Source organism: Mus caroli, chromosome 17, assembly GCF_900094665.2.
Source record: "Mus caroli chromosome 17, CAROLI_EIJ_v1.1, whole genome shotgun sequence".
NCBI classification, from domain to species: Eukaryota; Metazoa; Chordata; class Mammalia; order Rodentia; family Muridae; genus Mus; species Mus caroli.
The window spans coordinates 64,463,274-64,478,282 of NC_034586.1; the positions used below are offsets into that span (position 1 = coordinate 64,463,274).

Below are 15,009 nucleotides of genomic sequence, written 5' to 3' on the forward strand. Positions count from 1 at the left end.
GGGTAGGGAAGTGGGGGGCGCTATGGGGGACTTTTGGGATAGCATTGGAAATGTAATTGAGGAAAATATGTAATAAAAATATTAAAAATTAAAAAAAAAAGAAAGTTAGTTTTCAGGGAAGAGGCATTCAGTGGACCCTGAATTTGGTTTCTGAAATGCATTTTACCTTTAGCAATAGGTACTTATCTTGTACCTTGAGAGGCTAATCAACAGCAATAGCAATAGCAATGCTGTTGGGAAGTCTCTTGGACAGCCCCAGTGAACAACCTCAAACAGGCATTCTCTATTTTTTTCCCCTCAGAATTCATGTTTAATAGTTACTTTTAAAAAAATTAACAGACTGGTTTCTGTAACTGATATAAGATGGTCTGCCATTACCAATAGTGGAAGAAAGGCTAACCATCTCCAGTCCTGTAGGAAGGCTTATCTGGAATCATACCATGTCATGTGTTTAAGCATGAGTAGAATACAAGAGATTTTCTTCTGGCTGCTCAATGCTTCCTGGCAGAAAAATGGTCCATTGCTCACTTCTGCTTAGAGAAATACTCTTTGCTCTTATTGACATCAGACTTGGTGGTCCACTGCCAGGTTTTCAGCCAGCTGGGCATACTTTATCATGTTTGTCAGTGAATTGGAAGGCCTAGACTTGTCAGATAATCGCATCCATAGAGTGGCTAATGGGAAGATCGTTTATTGTTATCTGTCGAAGAATACCTTTATCATCAATAATAAAGAGGCCCCTGAGAGAGATACCTTCATCAGCCTTTAAGACTCCATAATCCTGAGCAATGGTCCACTTGGAAATTGATATTAAGGGAATGTCCATGGGTCTCATCCTCCTTGTTTCTTGGGTGTGTTAATCCATGACAGATGACAGAAGTAAGAATCCACAGAAGTTCTAATCACTTGGCAGTTGAGTTTCTTAAAATCTTCTGCTCTATCACTGAAAGCAATGATTTCTGTGGGACACATAAAAGTAAAGTCAAGAGGGTAAAAGAAGAACACAACATATTTTCCTCTGTATTCACTTAGGCTGATATCCTTGAATTGTCCATCTGGCATAACAGCTGTAACTTTGAAGTTGAGAGCCAGATGTCCAAATTTTTACATTTCCTGCAGACATCTTGCTATCAGCAGGGTCAAGCCATAGGTCTCACAAACAGAAACAACTCTGAGGATGCCGGAAGAGGTTTGCACTCTTTATTTTTTATTTTTTTGATTTTTGTTAGGTTATCTTTGGCTCTTGGAGGTAATGTTGTCAGTTGAGAAAAGCTTATTATATATATATATATATATATATATATATATATAAACAGAATTGCATACATTATAGGATTATTTTAAGGTAAATAGTTAATAGTATAATTTCTTACAGCTTTTTCAGACATTCTCATTGTTATTTTCTCTTCCTCCTTCCTTCTGTATTGAAATCCATTCATCCCCTATCCAACAACCTTTCTTCATCCCCCATTAGATAACCTATACTCTATTCTCTTTTACCTTCCTCCATTTTTATTGTGTATCTGTCTGCCTCATGTTCTCTAAAGTGCTCATATATCCCATTTCTGTGATCAGATCATTCTTACAGAGATATTCCCCTCTCTATTGCTTTCAGAGCTCCATACCCTGGCAGTGGTATTGGTTTATGCTTTTGTTTTCTGCAACCACTCCAGGCTATGTGCTCTCATCTGAAGATTTAGAGTTGGGAGCCCCAAATGAGACAGAAATGTGTCATTTGACTTTCTGGGTTGGGGTTACCTCATTCAATACAATCTTTTCTACTTCTATTCACTTACCTGCAAAGTTCATGAGTTTGTTTTTCTTTACAGCTGAATAGTATACTGTATTGGATTTGTACCAAATTTTCACTATCCATTTGCTGGGGCTGAAAGACATTTAGGTTGCTTTCATTTCTTGCTGGGGGCCAACCCAAGCTGGGGGCTCTTCTATCTTGTTGGTTCTTCTTGAGCCAGTGGACAGGAAAGATCATCGGTGGAAGTTAAGACTTTGTCTTAGGAGATATTTAAGATTGCTGTATAATAAAAAGTTTACTTATCTAAGTCTAAGTTACTATGCTATTGCAGCTGACCTGCCTTCTGTGATCCTCTGAGGCCAGAGACTGCAGTCTCTGGCACTTAGCACCTTATCCCAAAACAGCAGGAGATTAAGTAAGGGATTAATTGTTAGATCCTTTTCCTTTGCCCTTTGCTTGTCAGGCTATGGGGGCAACATTTGGAGTGATAAACTTCTATTGAACCAGGAGACAAGAATAACACTTGCAGAAGGAAAAAAACTACATAAGCAAGTATGCATAATCTTACAAAAGACAGATTTATGCATGTTTTCATACATTTCCATTTAAACCAGTAGGGCCTAGCTTGCATGCTTTCTCACAATTACATACTAAGACACACACATGCATACATTCTCACAATTACATACTTACACACACATCCACACTTACATATGCATATGGAGCAAGAGACCAAGCAACAGTATAGAAAGAACTCATTCTGGATGAAAATTAACTCCAAACTTTATTGCATAGAGAAAGAAAAAGCTTCTACCCTTTTAATGCTAAACGAATTAAACCCAAGTTGGTAAGAAGAAAGCTTTGTTCCTTTAATAAGACTAAGCCTGACTTGCTATTAAGAAAAGACCTGTTCTGTCCCATGGCTCCTTCTGCTCTCTGCAGCTTCTTCTTTGTTCCTCTTTCCTTCTGCATTCTGCACATTGCTCTCTTAGCTTTTTTACGTTACCCATAGTTTCTAAGTTATTCTACTATGCATTCTCCTTCTAATCTTGCTCTCTCCTCCTGCTCTGAAGTCACAAGAATGCTCTTACTCTCAATGACTTTTCTCTGAAAGCCATGACTATACTTTTAAACTCTTCTTGCATTCAGTTCTGTCTAAAAATTTCTCCTCAACTCAGTTCCCTTTCACAGCTCATTTCTTCTCAGCTCAGACCTTCTCACCTCAGTTCTGACCCTTCCCTTTATCCTCAGCACTTAAACATCTTTCTGAATACATGATCACATGTTAAAAAGTCCATCGAAAGTTCACACACAAAATCAAATCATAAATTGCAATAGAAGTTTACAACAGAGAATGTTTTCATGCATAACCATTAGGAGTAATTACCTAGCTAAACACCCACCACCTGTCTCAGCTTTATAGGTTCACTGAAGGTTTAAAACCATAACTAAGTTATTAGTAAAGTTTTATATAGATAAACCCAGTCAATATTTTATCTTCGGCCCTAGCACCTATAATAAATTGTTAGATTTTTTTTATGACCTTTGGTTAATTGGTTTACAACCTCTTGGAATGTGCTCTGAGTAGGAGAAAGTCTGGTTACTTCTAAGAGCTATTAACTGGTGACACATGGGAGACTGACAGAGTTCTCATCTCACTTTTGACTATCTGAAAAGGACCTAATAGGAGTCCCACTATAAAAGAGCTTAATAATCACAGATATAATTTTAGGAATTCTTATGGAATCATCATTAAGACTTAAAAAGTCATCTATTTGTCTATATAGCACCACTACAAGACAGTACATCTTCATGGACCTGCAGAGATCTGCTCCAAAGGGTATACTATTACTTAATGATTGCTATATAAGTTTAATAATAACAGGAAAAGCATATTAATAGCAGGAATCTTTTATAAGATGAATCCCTTACTGCCTTGCTTAGTAAGTGCGAACCTGCCACAGATGATAAAATAATCTGAAGCAGGCTGTCTCAGGATGATCACCTGCTAGTTATTAGCTTGTCCCATTATGGCTCCTGACATAAGCTATTGTGAACAGAGAGGAACATAGATTTATGTTCCGTGGATTATGATGTCATACTTTGTGTCTATAGTTGAGTCATATGGCAGATTTATTTTAGCTTTTGGAGAATTTTCTCCCACTGATTTGCATAATGGCTGTACCAATCTGCAATCTGATCAACAGTGAACCAGGGTCCCTTTTTCCCACATACCCTCCAGCATTTGCTATTGATTGATTTTTTTAAAAAACCTTTGTGAGGTAAAATGAAACCTCAAAGTTGTTTTGACTTGCATTTTCATAGTTGCTAGGGATGATGAACATTTTTTTGAGATATTTCTTAGCTATTTATTTTATTCTTTTGAAAACTCTGTGTTTAGGTCATAGGCTCATTTCTAGAATGGATCATTTATTTTAAGGATCTTTTTTTAAAGTTGTTTACAGTTATAGATATTCATCAGTTAGATGTCTAGCTGGCAATCATTGTTTATTTTCCAGTCTTCCTCTTTCCCAGTTGATTGATTGTTTAGCTGTGCAGAAGCTTTTCAGTTTTGTGAACTCCTCATTTGTTGGCCTTAATTCTTGGAAAAACGGAGTCCTGTTCAGACAGCCCTTTCCCACATCTATATTCTATAGGGTCCTGCCTATGTTTCCTTCCAGCTATTTCAGGGTTAGGTCTTTGATCCACTTAATTGAGTTTTTATAGAAGGTGATAATAGATATAGGTTTAACTTACTCTCCTGCCGTGGACATCCAGTGCTTCAAACACCATTTGCAGAAGATCCTTATTTTTTCCAACTTAGGCTTTTGGCATTTTTTGTCAAATTTTAGGTGGCTGAAGTTAGTTGTGTTTGTGTTTCAGTCATTGGCTTTATTCCATTGGTTTGCATGTCTGTTTTTGTGCCGGTGCCATATTGTGTTTGTTACTATGGCTCTGAAATGTATCTTAAGATGTGGAATTGTAATTCTCAGTATCATTCCTTTTGCTTAGGATTGTTTTAGCTATGCAAGGGAATCCATATGAATTTTAATGTGGTTTCTTCTATTTCTCTGAAAAAATGAGATGAGACTTTGATTGAGATTTCCTACAGGCAGGATTGAGTGAGCCGGAGAGGTGAAGGACACCACAAGAAGACCTACAAAGTCTCCAAACTTGGGCCCATGGAGGCTCATTGAGACTGAACCACCAAACAAAGAGCATGTAGGGGCTGTACCTAGTAAATGTTGGTAGAATTGTCATGTTCACAACATTATTTCTACCAACGTACAGCATATAATGTTTTTCTACATTTTAGTTTCTTTATCTCTTTCTCCCAATATCTAAAGTTTTCATTGTGGAGGTTATTCACTTTCTTTGGTAGGTTTATTCCTAGATATTTTATTTTCTTTCAGGCTATTGGAATGTATATATGTCCATGAACCCTTCTCTGTATGTTTGCTGTTGGCTTATAGATACAATCTATTGATTAGTGCAACTTTGTTCTGCATCTTGCCATATTGCTAAATTTGTTTATTGGTCTTATAAATACTTTGGCAGAATTTTGGGGACCATTAATATATAGTATCATGTCATCTGCAAATTGGGATAGTTTGACTTCTATTTGTATCTCTTGAATTTCCATGCCTTATTGTCCCAGTTAGTATTTCTATCACAGTATTGATAAAGAGTACAGAGTAGACATGCCTGTTAGAAGTGGGTCTTCCTTGTGTATATACCACAAGCCTCTGCTGGCTGCACTTAGGTTTGCAGACTGTGCTTTATTCAAATTCTCTCAGCCTTCCAAGACTCTGCAAATTCTTCCCCTCGTATGGCTAATGTTTTATCTGGGGGGGGGGGCGTCCCATGTGCTCTGTGAACATAGGAAATACCCACAACACTGAGATTGGCACTGCCTTTGGGCTTTTGAGAACTCTTCAGTGTTAATCACCCTGCTGTGGGGTTCATCTGTTGGTATTGTGCATTCCCCTTGTGATTTCAGAGTTCTTAGTGCTATAGGTATCATGATACCATGATACTCAGAGATATAGCAGTTCAGGGTTGTTCTTGGTTGATGAGATCTGTTCAAACTAAGAGAAGCAGGCTGGATTCTTTTTCCTTCATATGTATTCTAGTCTGCGCTGAATCTCCTGTGTATGTACCCTTGGGCTTGTGAGAAATCCCCTGTTCCCTGTTCTTGATAATTACCTCATTGGGGCTTCTTCATCTAGGAATTGAAGAACAGGACAAATTGCAGCTCACTGACCTGTGATTTTCCACTGATTGAGGCCCTTTTAAAAGGTCAGGTTCCCAGGGTAACTAGAGAGTCTATCAAAAGATTCTGGCTGGCACCTTGAGTCGTAGAAAGACAAAATGAAAGTTTTCTTTACCACAGCCTGTCTGTTCTAAAAACCACGGTTTCACCAAATGCAGCCTGGTGTGCCCTTGACCTGATTACCCATTTCTGGTCTGACATTTTCTGGAAGCACTTCCTCTGCCACCCTTTCTAACATACCCCTTGTCAGGGGTCAACAAGACTGAGGCTGTGTCTACTGTCTCTGTGTCATGAGTCCAACTTTCTGGACTTTATGAGGATTTTCCATTTCCTTCCTGAATTACTCAAGTTCTTCTCACTGTTTTCCTAGTGTGACTCACCCAGAACGTCACTTGATTTATGTACCAGGGGTCCAGCTATAAATACTAAGTTTGCCATTTATTTTTGTGGTTATACATATTGCAATTGGCATTCTTATTTATTTATTTATTTTGTAGATATTTAGATACTTTCACAGTTGATCCATAGGTAAAATCATATTGGAAGAATTTTATATTAGAGGGACTTTTCAGCCTTTCTACACTATCTTCTGGACAGGTCATCCTGGTTTATTCTTTCTGAAATGGCCTCTGGCATGGAGGGTCTTTCCTATGGGTTTCATTATACATCTTCCATCTTTGCTTATGTGGTTCTCCTATGTAGGTGACCTTGTGTTTCTGCTCCAGACTCACTGTTCTGAAGAAGCAAAATGGGAGGTTTTCTGTTCCTTGGAGACTCCTTGCCACAGCCTTCATCTTATTAATATCTGGCATGAAGATCAGTGACATTTCGAGTCTCTTTTGTTAGCTCTTATCACCTATCACCTTGAGAATTGACTAGCGCATGGTGACTTGAAAAAATTAAACTCTTTTTCTCAAAGCAATTTTACTGATATTCGATGTACATTTTGGTGTTTTTGACTCAATAATTTCAGAAAAATATGTAGTATATAAAATGTAAATCACCCCCAAAATATGGCTTTACAATGTTTATAAAGGAATATTTGTCATAATAATAAAATATATAACATCTAATCGTATACATAGAATTTGTTGTAATCCAGAGTAAATACTATTTGCTGCTTTCTTTCCTTGGAACCTCCCCAAAGTAGCAAACCTCTGTAAATATTTTTAAATTTTGGGACACAGAAATACAGGGCTTTTAAATCTTTAAGTGGTTATTGATGTAAAGAGAGCTAACATACTAACAGTAAGAACACCAAGAACTTATTTTGCATATGGGTACTCTAGGTGATGGTCACTCTTTTGAGGATAAGTCCCTGGGCCTGGAGCAAATAAGATGGTTCTATATCATGTTTTCTTATTGTGTTAAGACAGAGGTTTTTGTTGTTTGTTTGTTTGTTTTGTTCAGCCCTGAAAACTGTATTCTTGAAGACTCCAACTTACATATTAGCATGTGGACATTTTCTCATCTTGAGGGAGGAGAAAGTTGAAGGATTTCGTGAGCTATATAATATGAGGTTGGCAGTAATCAAGATGAACAAGAAGAGGATGCTAGGGCAGGATATGATGGCTTGTCTGCCTGCAGCAGATGTTGCTGTTGGCAGGGTTGTAGAATGATAAGCGTGTGCTTATAGATAAGCAGATTTAGGTTTTAGTCTTTGTTTCTGCCACGGATCACCTCTGTGATCAAGCCCCATTCCCTTTGCCAGGGTGGGGGTAGTTCCCCCGTAAAAACAAACAAACAAACAAACAAAAAAAAAAAACAAGAGTCTTAGGACTTTCAGGGTCTTTCTACTTGATTAGTCTGAAGTTAGTGGGTGACGAGGATGGAAGATGTTTAGAGCAGGTCTGGGTGGTCCCTCTCAGTTAGTTTTCATGGCAGAGCTGATGAGGTTGTGTCTGCAACAGTGGCTACTGTCCTTAGCATAAGAATGCTAGAGAGTCATGGTTGACCTCAGCTTTGGTAAGGTGAAATGAAATCTCATTAATAGCATCCTTAAATAGGTATTGAGAAAAGACTGGGCGCAGAGTTATTTACATTCCCTATTTTTCTTTTGTTTGTCTTCCAGTAGTTCCTAGCTCTACCATTTCATAGTCTTATATATGACTGATGCCATTTTCCAATAATCAGTGAAATTAATTTACAGATGTCCCTCAGGAAGAAGGTGCCCATAAACGACAGGAAATGTCACTCTTTGTTTTTGCACAAGCCTTTGAAAGTACTATAGAGGTTTTCTTTGGAGACTGTTGCCGTAGGGCCAAGTATTTGAGCAAAACAGAAGGGCTTTTCTTTGTGTCGATGACATATAAGTTTCAACAGAAACAGGGAGAAGGTTGCCATACATTCTCACATTATTTCTCTCCATGGTTAATTTCGTTTATCTTCAGTTCATTTTCCACATGGGACCAGAGCACACAAGAATTCTAAAAGTGTGTGTGAAGTCGTAAATGGAAGTAGCAGTCTGCTACTGGAATTATCAGTCAGAAATGCATATTTCCTGCAGTTCACAGAGCCATTCTGTGTCACCCCCAGGCAGATGTCAGCTGCTGGACCAGGGACCCCAAGGCTCTTAACCCCCCCCCCCCCAGGTTTCTAGAGACCTTTGTCCAGCAGTGAAGGTGAAATAGGGCACTGTAGGCACTCTAGCAACTCAGAGCCTTTAACTGGAAGCCCTAAAGGTGCTCAGAGGCACTGACTAAGTAGAGATGACTATTGAAACTCATACTCTCAAGCACATGATGTGAGCAAGGTCACAAGCAGGGAACAGCATGTCCAGCCATGTGGGTTACCTCCCCATCACACAGTCCTCCCTTTCCGGATGACAGATCTTAAATTGTTAGTGCAAATGTACCAAATGTACAAATGTAGCCAATTTTATTTTATATTTTTTTCAGCTATCGGCACTTACTTTTTTTCTTTCAGGACATAGTTTTTGTTTCCCCAGTGATTCAGCTTATTTTGAGCTTTTAGAAGCAATGTTTGCAACCTGGGGGTTCATAACAGTGGCCGTATTTTCTTCAGCTCATGGTGATTTCTCTAAGTATACCAAATGTGAGGAGAAGGCATAGTATATATTTTCCTTTTCAAATGTGTTCTGCATTCATCAACAGCAGTGTGGATTTTTTTTTTTTGTAAAATAATTAACTGATGGAGGATGTTATAGCTTTAGGAGCTGTGGAGAACATTTAGTTCAATACTGTTATTTTAGGAAGAGAAAAATCCATGTCTGGAGATTATAAACCATTCATTCAAGCTTAAATAACTATTTACTGCTATGTTCACTTTGACCTTAGGTTACTTGGCCTTTAATTCATCATTTTTTGGCTTTGTCATATGACATTAAATAGTTTTCTCTTTTCAAAATAAATCAAGGGAATGAGTACCTCATAAAATAAATGTAAATTGCTTCTGATAATAAAAAAATCACATATATCATATATATGTGTATGTGTCAACATATCTAAAACCTTTGTCTATCTAAAGAGCATACAGGCACAGAAAACAGGTCATTTATGTTCAGAGTAAGAGGTAATAATAGTTTCATGGGGGATTCCTTTTCTTTCTAGACAGAATTTCAACAGCAAATATATGTGTGAGCCAAGTCTTCTAACCCGCACTCTGAGTGACAGATAGCATATTATAGATTTCATTTTACTTTCAATGATCCAGTGATTGTCAAAGAGCTCTGGCAGCTGTCACGTGAGCATAATCAGGACTTGTTACCATTGCAGTTTTGCTGTAGAAGCGAGTTATTCTGCTTTGAATTATGGACATTTCTTGTGTATGGACTGAATGAAGAAGGCTAAACCCCATGTAATGAGTTACCATAGAAGATTAGGCCTGATTTGGGTGTTCATCCCAGTCAGAGAATCATCTTGGTCAGTTGTGATTGGATTACCACTGCCCTGCTCCCACTCATTGTCCTGTTGAAAGGCGAAATTATGGAATGTGGGCAGGAATGTGGGTGAATCTGCGTGGAGCTTCATAGAAGCCTAGATTCTCAGCCTCTACCCTTTCCAAACCAAAAGCGTGTGTGTTGGTGAGATTCCTAGGCGATTCATGAGTATGTTGAAGTGTTCATGAGTATGTCTCTGACTTATAGCACCTTTTATTAGTTTGTTCCTTTACTAATTGCACAAAGATATCCATGGTGACTTTGGATGTGACATCTGCCTGGCAGAAGAGAACTGCTCTTGAGCCTTGCCTTCAGGCCTTTCTTCAGCAATGACTTGTTGAACTGTTCCAGGCACTGGGTCGTGAAATTGGACCAGGTGCTTGGGGATGAAAAATGAGTCAGACACCGTCTCTCTTCTTTAGGCTCAGAAGTCCTCTCAGACCCGGTGAGTGGAAAAACCAGATGATTTGCAGTATGATAGGATCAACTCCAGAATTCTGTACAAGGTGCTTCTAGGCATTGGAAGGTTCCCCAGGTCATCCCAGCTAGAGGGAGGGAAGAGGGAAGCTCAGGCTATGCTTCCTCAGTTGATATCTAAGGGATAAATAGGACCTGGTGTGCTTTCAATTGTTGTGTATCAAAATGCCTCAAATATAGCAGCTCGCCATGTCCTTTTATTGTTGTTGCATAGTTTCTGAAAAGTCAGGGCATGGCTTCATTGCTTTTATTGTTCTGTCTAGGGTGGCATCAGGGAGGCTTTGGAGGTTAGTGTCATCACTGGGTGCTCCTGTCTGTTGACAGGCTTTTTTCTCCTCAGCATTCCTTGGCTGTCAGGCAGGATTCACTCAGCTTCCTGAGGCTGCAGTTCCTCAGCAGACTCTCTCTGTATGGTCAGCCACATCCTTTAAGATGGAGAATCTCTTACTCCATCTTCTGAGTCATATCATGTTGCCCCACCCGACGAGTGGCTTTTGTCTTGTGATGCAGGCCACATTACCACCTAGTAGGGCGACTCACTCAGCTGCCGGACGGAGGTGCCAGTGCAGGAAGCCATGTTGTGAGTCTTGAGCTGAAGGTGAAGGGGGTTTAGAACACAGACTAATGACCTCACTTGGGTGATCATGGAGTCAGGAGATGGTTAGACATCTGTGCAGTCCTGCTTCGGATCTGTGCATGAAAACTTGATGAGGGGAGAGACAGACTTGCTGATTGTTGTTTCCATGGCTGATGATGCTCTGCCTGGTATGGCATGGGAACTACACTGGGATGACAATGATGATGAAGCTATATTTAGAGAGGTATATTCAGTGAGGACAAGGGAGAGGCTAGGCTAGAAGGACAGCAGCGAGCATGCAAATGCGCACGGACATCACAGTCAAGGGCATGTTATAAGGAGATGGGGATGCCAAGGAAGCCCATCTCCCTAGAGTGAGTCCCTGACAGAGCCTGGACACTATGGCTTATTTACCTTTAGCTAACCAGCGACTTGCACATAATAATTGCTCAATAGATACTTGTTAAATGGCAGATTGTCTCGATTGTAAGACTCTTGTTTACTCTTCCCTAATGCTCCTTTCATGAGGGATTATGCTCATTTGAGACATGTTTCTTTAGTCAATAAACAATAGCAGGCTGACTAATTTAATTTTAAAGTCCCTGGATACATTATCAGCAGTTTGAAATCTGGCAAAATAACTGATCGCTCCCATTAGTTGAAAACCTGCCATATGTCACATGCTGGGCTAAGGCTGTTCTTCCACAGGACTGTAATCCTCAAAAAGTCCCATTAAGAAAATTGGACTCTCTGGAAGACAGACAGGAAATGGAGATCCACAGAGGTTAAAGAAGTCATCTGCCTAGAATCACACAGATAGGAATAGGAGCGTTTGGAAGTTGAGCTTTGAGCTTTCTTGATTCTAAAATTTGTACACAAACAGAACTCTCTCATTGTGTGCAATGAGTATTAGGTAGCCTAGAGAGCATATGAAACCATAAGGCTCCTGTAATGAAAACAGTGTGCTACTGGCACACAAATAGACAGACAGACTATACAAACAGAATAGAAAGCCAGAAACAGGTTGGAATACATAGAACTTTGAGGCTGATGGGGAGAGGAGGCTGGTAAGTAGGAACTCATGAGTAGCTTTCTGGATAAAATGGCTTTACCTCACATTTTTACCGAGCACAGGTTAGATTCTGAAGAGTTCAATGTAAGGGATGAGACACAGGGATGGAAAGGGGTAGCTTCTTGTCATCTAAGAAGAAAGAGGCTTTTCTAACCTTTTATCAAATCTAAACACCATAAAGCAAAGGCTTGGCCATTGTATTTCTTAGACTAGCAGAGTAAGTTCCAGGTAAGCCAGGGATATACAGAGAAGCCCTGTCTCAAAAAAAAACACATCATAAGCTAGATGGAAAGAGAAATGACAACCTGGGAAAAATTATATACACACACACACACACATATCCAACACAGACATGCACACACACACACACACACACATCCATATTATATATTCACAGCATACTCTAAACAAATGACTAGTTTTCCTATCTTATTAAGATCGAAAGATGGGCAGTTATTCCAGGGGGAAAGTATGGATAGAAAAGGTATTCTACTGTAAAAGAAATAAAAATAATCTTTCAATCAACAACCTGACCTTTAACCGCTCCCTCATGGAGCAAATGCTATGGTAAGCATCCTTTTGCCACTTTGCCCTAAATCCCCAACTTAGAGCCATGGATATGGGAAGCAAGAACCTCTTGTGCCCATGGGGAGAAGCAGCCAAGGATAACTTAACTCAGCAAAGCTTAGCAACTCTGGGGTCATATCTCCTTTGATGGGCAGTGCCATACTACTATAGCTCTGCACATAAGAGTTACAAGTGTTCGGAGAAGGCTTTTGCTGCAGCACTGTAAACTTGGACAAAACAGCATGGCTAACAACCTAAATATTTATTAATATGGAGCCAGATAAATCCTGACACACACATTTATTGTAATGCTATGCAGCTGTGGAAGGTGAGTACCGGGCGGCTGTATAAACCTTCCTTATAGGGAAGTCCTCTGTCAAATAAAAGTGCCAGAGAAAACAGAACTACAACAGAATGTCTTTGGAGACAAGGGCAGGAAAGTAAGCACAGCCATGTTTCTTTGTATTTTCACAGTGGAAAATTTGCAAGGATGTACTATAAACTAATGAAAGTGTTTACTGCTTAGAAATGCCATGAGTTGGCCAGATAGGGGAAGGCAGGTGGGAATGTTTTCATTGCAAAATTTTATTCTATCTATCTATCTATCTATCTATCTATCTATCTATCTATCTATCTATCTATCTATAGATATATAGATTAGATGTAGATTAAAGACATAGTGACAGACAGACATAGATTTAGACATGCAAACATGGGGAGAAGGGGGGATAGAGACAAATATTATCTACTTCCCTGTTTGAGTGTATGACCTCAAACACAGCATACATTACTCCCTTAACAAACCATACCTGTAGAAACACACCAGGCTAAAGCCTAGGTAGGAACTGTCATTTATGGCTGCATAAGCAATTGGCAGTCTGGTGCTCGCACAAACTGTTTCATTTGCTCACCCAACCATGTTCCTTAGCATTCCTTTTCTGTGACATAATGCCCAAGGTAAATGTTTGAACAGGGAGAAATATTTATTTTGATTTGAAGTTTCAGGCTTTCCAATCTGCAGCTGACTGACTAAGTTGATGGTGGGCTGGTCACATGACACAGTGCTGTGTGGACAGAGTGTGTTTCTTACCTCAGGGAAGGGGTAAGTGAGAGCAGGGGTTGGGCGTGGGACGACTGAGGGAAGGATATCCTGTAGAAAGGAAGAAGTTGAGGGAACAGCCTTCTAGAGTCACTTAGACTGTTCATCCTAAGGACTCCCCTATCTCCTGGTGGGACTGCAGGCTGTTACCCAACCCTTCAACATGAGGCCCTCAAGAGGTACTTGGTAGAAAAAAAATACTTATTGATAAACTTTAGTGGCATATCTGTATATATTTCAGGTTAGTTAATTTACCATTGCAAGATGGTACTTCACAGCATAGTCAATGGTTTTTCACAGTATAAACGCAGTCTAAAACCAAACCAAAACAAAACAAAAAAACCCTATAAAAACAGAAAACAAAATACAAAACCAAAACAAAAATCTAAAAACAACCTCAAACAAACAAACCAAAAAAAAAAAAACCAAAACCACAATATAAAAATGAGCATGGTCCTTTGTTGAGACTTAGTTGAAAGCTTGTGTCATGAACGTATGCACTTGTCGCGCTTTAGTCTAATGGCTGTGGTAACAAGGGTGATCAGACACTCCTGGTTGTGCTAGATGGACAGCCTTACTCGATGTAGTTCTTCTCATTGCTATGTCTAGGTTGGCCCCAAGCAACTTGGAATAGTCCTTTTCTGTTACAGGTTGCTGAGACACAGCCCAAAGTTATGGAGGAAAAACTTGAGGCAATGATTGCGGGCTGAACACACTGAATCATCAAACTCACTTTCTGTCATCAGTCACTAATTAGGAGAGATCTTGTGTAAATCACCTGCCAAATTTTCATCTTCTCTGATGACAATTTGTTCTTGGGAGCTAATCAAGAGGTGTGCATAACGGTGTTTCCAAAGATGAATTAAGGGGCCATCCACACCTTTTATTTAGAGGATTTTCAAAGGCAGAAATTCTGATCTACCATTTTAGCTTCTCACATACTTTTGACAGATAGCTTTCCTTATGTATAGCCACAAAACCATGTAAGTAAGATGGTTACTAAGCACATATTTTGAAATGACTCTTGCCTCTCTTTCAATCAGTAAGTACATAAATTAAAAGCTAGAGCACCAGTGTTTGCTAAGGGGTTTGCTTTACCCTAGGTCTTGTCCTCAGCATGACTAGTGAATGCTTTGACTTCAAGAAAAGGTGTAGGCACATCTTAGGATTGCTTGGGATTGTTTTGTGTGTTTTATTTAATATGTGTGGTTTCCTTCCTTCCTTCCTTCCTTCCTTCCTTCCTTCCTTCCTTCCTTCCTTCCTTCCTTCCTTCCTTCTCTCTCTCTCTCTCTC

General features: G+C 39.4%; 1 protein-coding gene and 1 pseudogene across 1 annotated transcript in view; one reads left to right on the top strand and one right to left on the bottom strand.

The window, feature by feature from the left end:
* L3mbtl4 (L3MBTL histone methyl-lysine binding protein 4) overlaps window positions 1-15,009 on the top strand; it is a 339,815-nt gene that overhangs the window by 83,868 nt on the left and 240,938 nt on the right. The window lies entirely within an intron of this gene.
* Window positions 525-1,123, bottom strand: LOC110283768 (annotated as a pseudogene).